At 36.4% G+C, this 11,903-nt stretch overlaps 1 pseudogene; it reads left to right on the top strand.

Moving 5' to 3' along the window:
* LOC114626075 overlaps window positions 1–9,799 on the top strand; it is a 15,983-nt pseudogene extending 6,184 nt beyond the window's left edge.
* Window positions 9,800–11,903: the final 2,104 nt, after the last annotated feature.

The following is an 11,903-nucleotide window of genomic DNA, read 5'->3' as shown; positions in this document are numbered from 1 at the left end:
AAGAAGAAGAAGAAGAAGAAGAAGAAGAAGAAGAAGAAGAAGAAGAAGGAGAAGAAGAAGAAGAAGAAGAACAACAACAACAACAACAAAGTATTATAAGTATTTACTATGCTTAATTGTGATTTGTTGAGAGAAAGAAGACAAAGAGAAGGGTTGAGGAATGAAACTGTAAGGATAAAGAGGCTCAAAGGAAACCTCTTCATTTTTCCAATCTTAGCCTTACATTGTGCTTTGAGAAACTTTAAATTCTTACAGTTTGTTGCTCATGGAAACTACCCTTATGTTTCCTACTTTCCATTTGTAGTTTACTCATCCCTATGACTGTAAAAGATGAAAGTATGACATTCGGTTGTAAGAGAAGCATTGTTCTGTTTGATCATTTAGACATAGCGTGGTACCCACTACAAATGCAATGAGACAGGCTATTCATTTGCTTTATCATTGATCCTTTATTAATTAATAGAAGATTATTGAGAATCTGGTTATATAAGGACCAGTCATCCTAAATTCTGTCATTTGATGTCATTTTCTGTCATGTGATGCTTATTCATATCGTATTATTAATTTTTTACTGAATCGATATATAAACCTCTGTTTAGGTAAATAAACCATATTGAAGAAGGTAGTTGTGCATATGAAAGAGAGCAAGGAGGTGTATACGGTAAAGTTTGGAAGGAAGGAAGGAGGGAAGAAAAGGGGAAAATGATGTAATTATTATCTCAAAAATAAAAATAAAAGAAATAATTTTACATAAAAAAGTTCATGGTAAGTATTATATAGAAAATTAGGAGATCTTTAGGAAGATACAATGAGTCTTGAAAGTATTTTTTGTATGGACAGTTTCCAGAGAGGTTTATGCTGTATTTTAAGAAGTGTACATGAAAAATCCCTAAGGAAATCAGGAGATAGAAGACAGAAAAGAGGCACATTTGGACCACAGTCTGTGCTGTATTACAGTGATGAAGCCAACACAAGAGAGAGAAACAGAGTTCAGAGACTGACCAAATTCAGATACCTCTAAGCTATTATAAGGGCTATTTCTAGGATTACCTGAGGAACCTTTGGAATGAGTGTTATAATCAGATCCAGTTGGGTGTGCTGGCTCAAGATTAGATAGATTGTATGTAAAAGAGTCTTCAAAACCAAATTGTTAGGAATTTACTGGCTTTGATCAAGGTTGCCTTTCCTCAGGAAGTCAATATTTAAAGCAACATTCTGTAATTAAACAATAATAGTATATTAAATACATAAATATAAGATATTTCACACACATGTACAATAAAATTATCACATCATGATATTTAGAACTAAGTTTTACTACTTTATCCAGAATAGCATGAATATTTAAAAACAAAATGGGCAGAATATTAACAATTGACACCTTTTTCTCTTTCTTGAAAGAAGTAATGATTTCTGAGTCATAAAAGCTTTGAAGTATCTTTGAGGTCAGGCAAGAATTTACATGAAGGCCAATGTTCAGAAAATAGAGGTAGATTACCCTGGGATGGTATAGCTGGAAGTCAACACAGAAATTGGTTAGTGAACATCTTGTTCTCTAGTTCTCTGGACTTTATGCTAGACTGCACAAAGAACATAAAAGGACAAACTTCTGATGTAGATTTATTGAATTCTAGATAAAGTCTTGCTGTGGATTACCGTCCTGCTTTTCTTTGTAAGAACCACATGGGTTCTGTTGTTCTTATCTGAAGACAATGTTCTGCTAAAAGCAAGTTTGCTTGTGCTCATTGTTTAGCTAATAAATTAAGATTTGGTGGAATGTTTTGGGTATCTAGGGATCTAATATTGAGTTGTCTTTTAAAATTCTCATATGAAAAACTCTCCAAAGCTGATAGCATTTTATTTTGTGTTTCAGAGTCGAAGATACTAAGGCTTAGAGAATTATGTTAATTTTGAAAGTTACAAATAGTAATTGATAAGATCAAGTTATAAAGAGACATAGCTGATCTCAGAGTAGCCGCAAATAATGACCTAATCCCTAGAATTAGCTACTTGGTTGTAGGTTAGCTAGCTGGGTGCAGATGTAGATTCAGTTCTATTTCTTCTCTCAGGCTATGCAGAATATCTCCAGGAACTGAAGGAAAGACTGAAAGGAGAATAGATCTCTTCTCTCACCATCTATCAGCCTTCACTGAGTCATTTGTGGTTCTAGAAATTATTAAATAATGGGGGTTGCTGAACATCATCTTACACCTTCATCTCTGCTTCTTCCTGTCATAGCGGAAATGGTCCCACTATACCTTCCTTTTTTCACTCAACCTGAAGCACAATGCTATTTTTCTCCTAGCAGACAGAGACAAAGACTACTCTTATCCTGAGAATAATTCTGAGCAAGACATCAGGAAATTAACTCAAATATAAACCAGATACTTTTGAGAGATTCAGATTTTTTTTTAAGTTACAGAAGTCTTATTTTTATTGTTCACTATTTGTATTTATTTTGTCCATTCATGCTTTATTATTTTTACGATGCTAGGTGTAATTCTTTTCTTTCATTGTTTTTTTATTTTTTCATCATTTTTGATAGTCCAGTCTTATTCCCCTCCAAGTCTGCCCTCTGACTGTTCCACATCCTATACTTCTGCTTGCCTGTTTCTAAAAGGATGTCCCCACACAGCCCCACCCCACCAGACCTCTCCGCTCCCTGGAGTGGATTTGATTTTTTGGATGTTGGGAATCAGATCCAGGACTTTTGAATTCCTGGCAAGTGGTCTATTGGTCATATATATTCACGGGCTTTATCAGTTTTTGTTTGTTTTTTAATACCTTATTTACTTTTATTTTATGGATATGAATGATTGCCTGTATAAATGTGTGTTCATTGCATGCACATCTGGTGCTATGGAAGCTAAAAGAGGATGTGAGATTCCCTGGAATTGAAGTTTTAGGTGACTTTAAGTCCCTTTATATGGGCACTGGGAATTGAACCAGGTGTTCAGAAAGGAACCAATGTTCTTCGTTGTCCTTCAGAACTGGTTGTTTCTTTTAAACAAGAAATAAAAGTACTAGCTTTAAATGGATACCACTGGGAAAGAACCAGAAAAATAGTTATAGTAATTTTTTTATGAGCAGCAATTTATTATATCTCTGTCATAGTTTCATTTTCCAACAGATTAAGCTGACACATGATGTGACTAAGTAATTCAATTCATGTCTATCATTAAGTACTTATACAGGAACTCAAAACTAAGGCTGTCAGGAAAGTTTGATTTTAATTGGGGAACTATATACTTTTTTATGGTTCAAATTATTTATACATGGCAAGGCTAATCATGAGCGTAAAGTTGATCATGAAACCATTGAACTTGAAAATTCTATTTGAGTAAAAATACATAGTATAGCTCTATTTGTCAGACTTTGTTTTAGATATTATGGAACCTTAGAAGATACACAATTCCCAGTATGTGTCCAAATTAAAAAACACTCAGGTGGACAAAAGAAGGTACATAAATTTCTGTAGTGTGACAAGTTATAAGTGCCAAAGTAAATAATATACAAAAGTCTATGTATTCAGAGCAGTGAGAAGCATCTTCCACAGGGTATGCTAAAGGTATTTTGTGAGGAATGTGAGTTTGATTGACAATACTGTACAGGAAAATTCTGCGAAATCCTGCCTTGGGAGGTTATATTTTTATCCAAAGTAGTATCATGAAAAAAAAAATAAAGTTTGTGTACTTTGATTTCAATGCAGGGCAAAGGTGATCTGAGGTGATTCTGGAAGAAAAAGGGAGACTGGGTTATCTCCAAGAATTGATTGTTTGATCAGGGATCTGTGCTGGAGTTCAGTCAGCAATGACACTACCAAAGTCCCTTTTGTCATTTCTGAGGAAAAATTTTAAATTCTTCATAGAGCTATTTATAACCACTTACAGAGAAACTAGCATCACAGAAAAACATGATGAAAAAATGTGGGCATGGTTGTGTGACTTCCACATTGCCTTTCCCACTGTTATTATTTTCATTAGAAAAAAAAGAATTGTTGTCAAAAGCTGTGACTTCTGGATAAAACCTGTACAGGTCAACTAATAGCATGTCCAGCTTCTGTGCAAGATCTGCACGATATCAAGCCAGCACTAATGGCAACATGGTTTATTATTTAGTGCCACAGTGGCATGAATGTTATATGGTGACTAACCTTACTAATTAATTAATTAATTAGGTTATTTGAGTCATGTTCTACAGAAAGGAATTGCATGTCTGGCACTGTAATCCTAGTCAAAAATTCCATGGTTGCGGAGGTCATAAGGACATAACCTAAAACTTGCTACTGTTATTTTGCTAAATAGCCATGCTGTGAAATTGACTTATAAGTATTTATATTTATAAGGTATAATATTTATTATAATTAATAAGTAATATGTGATAAGTAATATATAATATGTAATAGCATATAGGCTGCCCTCACAACTTCTGTCAGAGAAGGTTTTGCTTTTCTTCTTTATTGGACATTAGACAGAAGAGAGATGCCTAACTGGAAAACTAGTCAAAGAACATAGAGTAAAAGATTTGGTGCTCAGTGCTTAAGGGACATCCATTCAGAATCCTCCACAATAAAGAATGCTAGAATATTTGGGAAAAGGATGAAGATAGAATTTTAGCGTTGTAGTATGGGGGGGGGAGCAGTGTGGGATGCTGTCTTCTGCACTTGACATGGGTATCACAATCAGAATGTAATGGCACTTCTTATTTATACAAGACCTACACAAAATCAAGCCAGCCAAAATCTCAGAATAGCTGTAACAGAGGAACTCCAAGTTTTTTCCTTTAATGAAAAATCACTGACAGTGGACCATTGCTTGAGGTAGGAGAGTGAGGAAATCTTTCCTGTGATCTTGTGGGTGGCCCAGACCCAGGTACATTTGGGAACATTAGCTGGTCTTAATCGTAATAAGAAATGCATAAATTTGGGCTGGGTTAGAAAAATACTGAGGGACTTACAAAGAGAAATGGAAGGTAGATATAATCATATTTAATTATATACATGTCTGAAATTTGTAAAACTAAAGAAAAATTTAAATGGTACAAAATTGTCAAAGAGTTAGTAAAAAGCATTTAAAAATTTAGTTAGTAAAAAGCATTTGGAAATTGAAAAGTTCCTGTTTTTCAGGGAGCAAGACATTGAAATAACGGCCTTGCCTTGCTAAGATATTCTCTTACTAGGTATTTATAAATTGAAAAAAAAACATATTAGGGGGAAGTATCATATATAGTTAGCTACCAATGGTCATGTATTACCTATTTTTCCAATTTCTTTGCTAATAGGCTCAGGTTTCAAAGGATATGACTATAATTCTGCTTCATTTTAAAAATTGTGTCATTAATATTTTAAGTGTAATAAAATTACAGTACCTTTCTCTTTGACTTTCTTCCTACAGAGTCTCCTTGACCTTTCTCAAATTCATGACCTCTTTTTAAAAGTGACACACATACACACACACACACACACACACACACACACACACACATGTATACATATTTCTAAATACATAAAATTTGACTTTTTTGTACAATGTTACTTGTATAGTTGTCAGCGCTGTTCCCTTTCATCACATGTTTATGTTCCAAACTTCCTTTGAAGATTTAGGGACATCAAATGACCAATTTGTCTTTAATTTTCCCCTTTCATTAGCAACAGATTCTTTTCTCACACAATATGATTTGGTTATAGACTCGTCTTCCTCAACCCCCGGTACCTTCCCTCTCATCTGGATTCTTCTTTCTGTCTCTCACTAGGAAACAAGAGGCTTCTAAGAGCTAACAATAAATCATGACAAAGTTTAGTAAGGCAAAACAAAAACTATCACATTGAATGTGGATAAGGTGACTAAATAGAAAAAAGTGATCCCAAGAGAAGGCATAAGAATCAGAGACCAACTTCTACACCCTCTCAAGAGTTTTACGAGAATATCAAACTGATAGCGAAGCTTGGTACAAACCCATGCAGGCCCTGTGCTTTCTCTCCCATTTTCTGTGGGTTTTTTTTTTTATGAGCTTTACCCAGTTGATTTAGTGTGCTCTGTTCTGGTATTCACTCTCTGGTCTGGCTCTTATATTCTTTCTACTCCTCTACTATGGGGTTCCTTGAATCTAAGGGGAGGAATTTGGTGGCGACATCCCATTTAGAGTTGTGTTTCTAATTTTCGAAATTGAGAATGGAATATCTTTATTGAAGATTCCATGAAGTAATATGGCTTCTACAATAATATAAAGAGAGTTATTTTTAAGTATTCATTTTAATCATTCCAATTGTGTGCACAGATATGTGCATGTGAGTGAAGGTGTTCCAGGGGTGCCACATCCTCTTTCAAGATGGGTAACAGACAGCTGTAATCTCCTAGGAATTAAACCGAGGCAGTCTGGAAGGGCAGAATGGGCTTTTAACTACTGAGTAATTGCTTCCATCCCCTGAAATAGAGACTTCTTATATGCCTTATCCCTACCACAAATATCAAGTTCCCAAAGAAGTGTAAAATGATCCTTTTCCTTCAGTGTCCCACTTTTGGTATTGGATCTCTATGGTTCTTTAAGAGTGCCAGTTTGAGAAGATAAGGTAGAGACAACAAGAATTTTTGAGCTATATGTTCCTGAGGCACTGCCCTAAGTTGGCACGCGTTCTTTCAGGTGACTGGTATGTACATTGTGAACGGTCCATGTTAAGAAGCTTTCAGCCCATTTTCCTTTCACTTGCAACTGGAAACATCTGACTGACATGTGCCTTGTTTCTTTTTTTTTTTTTAATTTGTTGCTACCTCTCCATCATTTATTCCTTCAATTTAAAATATCAGTAAGAGATACCTTAAGGAAACAGGGCTGGTCTCTAAATGTTTTCTAAAGTGTGAATTTGTTCAGCTTGTTGTCTTTTTAGACTGAAATACGAGGGTTTCCCCCGTATCCTTCAAGATATGCGGTGTAGGGTTTTTTTTCAAACATCTAAAAGCAAGGTTTTGTTTATATAAAGGAGGGCTACTGATTTCTTGAGTTATTTTTATTGGCTCCCTTTGGAATCCTTTCCCCCAGCTGGGCTGCCTTGGCTGGCCTCTGTGGGAGAGGACAAATCTAGTCCTGCTGTGAATTGATGTGTCAGGGTGTGCTGCTACCCATGACACATGGGACCATCTGGGTCCTTCCCTTCTTAGATGAGAAAGGGAAGGGGAAATAGGGAAAAGATATGAGGGCAGGACTCGGAGGAGAGGGGGAATTGTGAGTTGGATGTAAAGTGAGTAAGTAAATATATTAAGGGAAAATTTTTTAAAAAGGAAACTTTCAAAATAAAAAGATATGTTGGCACATGCTATACACATTCAGCCAATTGGCTAGAACCGTCGTTCATTTCCTATTTGTAATTACCACTGAGTTTAATTGGAGGCATCCCTCATGCATTTTGAATAGGACCTCAATAGTAAAGAATAAACATGCCCTGTAATTTTGAGTAAGACATTCATTTAGTTGATTGAGGTCTGCATGTTACTCCCCTGGCTCTGCTGCCTTCCTGAACATCTGGGCATCTTGTTGGCAAGAGGGCTTTCAGAACTGGTTTGTAGTTCCTCCAGGCCCTGGGAGTATAATTATGTAATGATGTATCCTTAGCATTTAGGGGATGCAAAACTGAGATATGTTGAAGAGCAACTGCAGGCTATTCAAGATCTCCTAATTTATGGACATCAGTGTGCACAGTTCCCATGTATTCTTTACCATCTCCTAGCAAGCTTATGTAGCAGTCACATTCCCAATCCTCAGTGTGGTGCTGTGTAGCTTTTTTCCCATGGAAATAGATTGACCATGGTCTGACAGTCTGAGAATGAAAAAACAAAGATGAGTGAATTTTACCTGCCTCTCTACTCACTGTCTAGGGATGCCCTCATACTATTGAAAGCAATGTAAAGCACGTTTTAAGCAGGTTGTTTTTCTGTGTGATAAATTAATAAGTGAAATCAGTGATTAAAATAATGCTCAAGTCTAGGGATAGGCATGTAATTCAGTTGTGGAACGCATTCACAGCATGAATGAGCTCCTTGGTTTAATTCCACATCACTAACTTCCACACAAAAGCATAAAAAATTTCATTTTTGTGTAGCAATTGCAGCAACAAATTAAAACGGAAAATATTTATAGAATGAGCCTTAAAAATGGATTGTTCAATGTTCTTAGTCATGTTGATATATTCTTGAAAAAGAAAATACATGCACATTTGAATGTATTAAAATTGAATGTTAATATTAAGACTTATTTTAAGTATTTGTTTTTTAATACTGCATAGTTCAACTTGATGTGAAATACTTTTGTGCATCTTTAATAAAGAAAATCTTACTTTCTTATTAAAAACTCCACATGAAACAGCAGGGAATTATTAAACATAAATATAGAGTTTAATAGATTAATAAAATCTCCAATAATAAACAGTTCTAGAAATTGCATGGCTGTTTGAAACTGATTGTAGTAGTTTTCAAACATTTGGGATATTATAAACGTCTACTATGTTACCTTCATTAGAAAATCCATCTTGTTTACATTTTGTAATTCATGAATTTCTTTCTCGTTTTAGGAAAAAAAGTAGAAATCAAATGCCCAAGTGAACAAGTACTGGAATGAAATTGCAAGCAGTGATATCCTGTGGAAGAAGTTGTGTGCGAAGAGATGGCTCTCCTGTGACATTGTCACCCTACAGCTCCTGGGCACACAGACATGGAAGCAGTTCTTTGTTTACCAAGCATGGCAAGAACACACCAAGTCCCGGGCAAAGCTAGAAGATTTCACTTACAAGGAAATTCATGTGGAGTCTGGAATTTGGGAATATGCATGTTATCTCTCAGGGCGTGGCTTAACAAGAATCCGACAAGACAGATCAGTTGTCTCTATGGTGAGTCCCCAGGACAAGATTTCCACCTGGAATATTCATGAGGGTGTTATGACCTGGGTAAGCCCAGAACAGCCCAAATTCATCAAGATGTTGACAACCCTCCATGAGATGCACATTGCAGTCACTATAGATATAGACCAAACTATCAAACTGTAGGACTGTCACAACAGGGACGTTCTGGCGACTAACAAGCTGCTCTTTCCCTGTCAATCAATGAAAGCTGTCTTTACAAAGGATGGTCCGATTGTCTTGGCAACTGATTCCGAGGGTGACCTCTACATCTTTAGGATTCCTGACTTACACCACATTTCCAAAGTCCATGTATTCCAATTCGGTATTGAAGAACTCTACTGCTCTCCTCAGAAATAATGGGTCTTTCTGAGTAAGAAACACCCACATATCTTGCCAAAGGTGTATTTCATGAGCAGCTTACTGAGGACATCAGAATTCTCGGCCCCTGTGTCTACCAGTCTCCCATTCTCATTATGCCAAACAGCCTTCTGGACCCCAAGAAGGGAAGACAGGATAACCCTGATGGCCAGAAGTGGTCCCACAAATGTCACAAAATTTGCCACATTTGATATGAAGCTGGAAGAGCTCGGGAACCAAATAATTGTTAAAGGACATTTGGTAGCAAGTTTCGAGTTCCAAGGTTTCGAAGACAGCCCGGAATTGTTTGGAGTCAGTGAGAAGAACGTGATTGTCTGATCAACTCTATCCTCTCTCTTGCTCTTTAGCATGGAGGGCTGCCATCTGCAGAGATTTCAGTACTACCCAGAAGAGATCGTGAGTCTATGGGTGGACCCCGTTTATGTCATTGTTACCTTTATTGATGGCTCTTTGGAGGTGTACGCATGGAAGGAGAGAAGTCTGCTGCTCAGGAGGTGTTATCCGGTGCCAAACAGATGTCGGAGACAGCAATGAGCTGACATTGATACCAGGAAGACATTTCCTACCCTGGAGCTTACAAAAAAAAAAAAAAAAAAGAATTGAAAGTCTGTCCAATGGGAAGAGCAGCCTGGGTGATTATTTCCCCACCTCTTGTAGCAGCCGCCTTCCTCCTAAGATGCAGTACCTGTGTGTCATCCCTCCATCGGCTGCAGTCCTCCACACATCCCAGCTGCCTGCCCTTGCCCCTTTGAGTTCAAGGTTGTTGACAGCTGCTCCATCTCTGATATTTTGAGACCTGGACTGACAACAGCTCTAATTCACACCCCACTCCCACTGGCTTCCCTAACTTCACAGCTTTAAATAAACCATTTACCTCAAAAAAATGCAGGTTTAGCATTTTATTATAAATGGATTGTCATAAAATTCTATATTGTGTATTCAATTAAGGCAACATTGTATGGCTTTAGTTTTTATCTCCAAGGTTGAAAAACAAATCTCTGGTTGGAGTTGGAGGGGGGACTTAACAAAAGGTGGTCACTTTCTTCAGCCCTGTACGGCCCCCTACTTTGCTTTCAGTGATGCTATATAAAATCTCCCTGGTCTGCTGGGACTGCCAATTCTCTGGTAAAGGAAAGTTCTCTGTTCTAGGTAACTTGCAGAAAAGTGTGGTGTATTTAGTTTGAGAGGGGCCTGCGACATGCTTAGACCAGGGCACCATTCCCACTCCATCAGGGCTAAGAACAGATGTGCACTGTAGCATCGTATGGCTCCCTATTTGTTGATCTCTTCTTCATCCTCATCTTCAAAAGCCTCTTCCCTATCATTGACTGTGGCATCCTCATGACCCCAAATGACTCACACCTTAAAGCCGCACTTTTTATTTTCTCCAGTAACCTGCTATTGATTAGGTTATACCTGAAGTATTTAAGATATGCAGTAGATTAACGTCATACTAAAGTGTCACAATTATTTTTTAAGTAGCTCCGTACAAATTAATTAAGTAAAAACATTTTAGAACTTCAGATATGCTTAAATAGGAAATACTTGAATATTTTAATGAGAAATTCCTATGGTTGAAATTCATTGTCTATCACTATAGGAAATGTTAAGGTAAATTTAGACAGTTTAAGATTATATTATTTTTTTCTATATTGTAGTAGCCACTGTACTAATATCCTAAATTTTCAGTGTTTGAACTTTAACTCTTGACACTACAAAAAAGGATTGGAGAAAGTACCACGATTTTAACTTATATAAAATTGGTATGTCTTACAAGTTACTATGAGAAATCATGTAAAGCATCTGAAACACTGGCTAGAAACAGTAACACTGGGACATTGTTATCAGTTCTGAGCTGACATTCAATAAATACTTATAGCTAAAAAATAAATAAATAAATAAATAAATAAATAAATAAAGTATAAATAATAGTAGGAGACATTAATATTTGATTCACTTGCTTAAAATACATATTGAGTCCTGACTGTGAGTAGCCAAGGGCTTCAGAAATGGCCAAACTGACTTCCTCTGGTAGTATGTGTGTGGTAGTTTTATATCAATGGACTTCAACCATTGCCAGAGGATTCATAAACATTGTTCTCCTCCATCCCTAACTTGGAACCTCAGAACTTCTGTTTCTCAAACCTGATTTTCCAGTATAAGATTCTGATTGTTTTTTTGGTTCCAGGTAATCCCACATTTCTGTGGCAACAGTGATACCTGGGACAGAGGAAATGAAGAGGAAATATATTGAGATGTGCAGTTGAGTCCACATGCAAGTATAGCTATTTCACCAGTTTATATAACAAGATTCCAATAGTGACATTAATTACATGTCTACATATCACCTTGATTCTTTTATATTGATTATACGAACTTAGTTTTATATCATATACGTTTTATTTTCTTAACATTTTCTTTGAAGAAATTTGACCTTATCATAGAATATGGGGACCTTCTATTTATTCACACAAACCCTTCCAAGTCACCAGAATCTATCACTCTAAGGGAAAAGCCAAAATATTCTAAGATAAACCCAATTTTATTTTAGAGGTTAAAATTTTCTTTTATCTGCGCATACTTTACATTTCAAAAACTGTAGACTTGCAATAAAAGGCAGGAATGGACATTTTTTGTT

The sequence above is a fragment of the Grammomys surdaster genome, unplaced genomic scaffold (genome assembly GCF_004785775.1).
Source record: "Grammomys surdaster isolate TR1022 unplaced genomic scaffold, NIH_TR_1.0 66, whole genome shotgun sequence".
NCBI classification, from domain to species: Eukaryota; Metazoa; Chordata; class Mammalia; order Rodentia; family Muridae; genus Grammomys; species Grammomys surdaster.
Note: the sequence above shows the minus strand (reverse complement) of the source record. Positions and strands in the feature narration are given on the sequence as shown.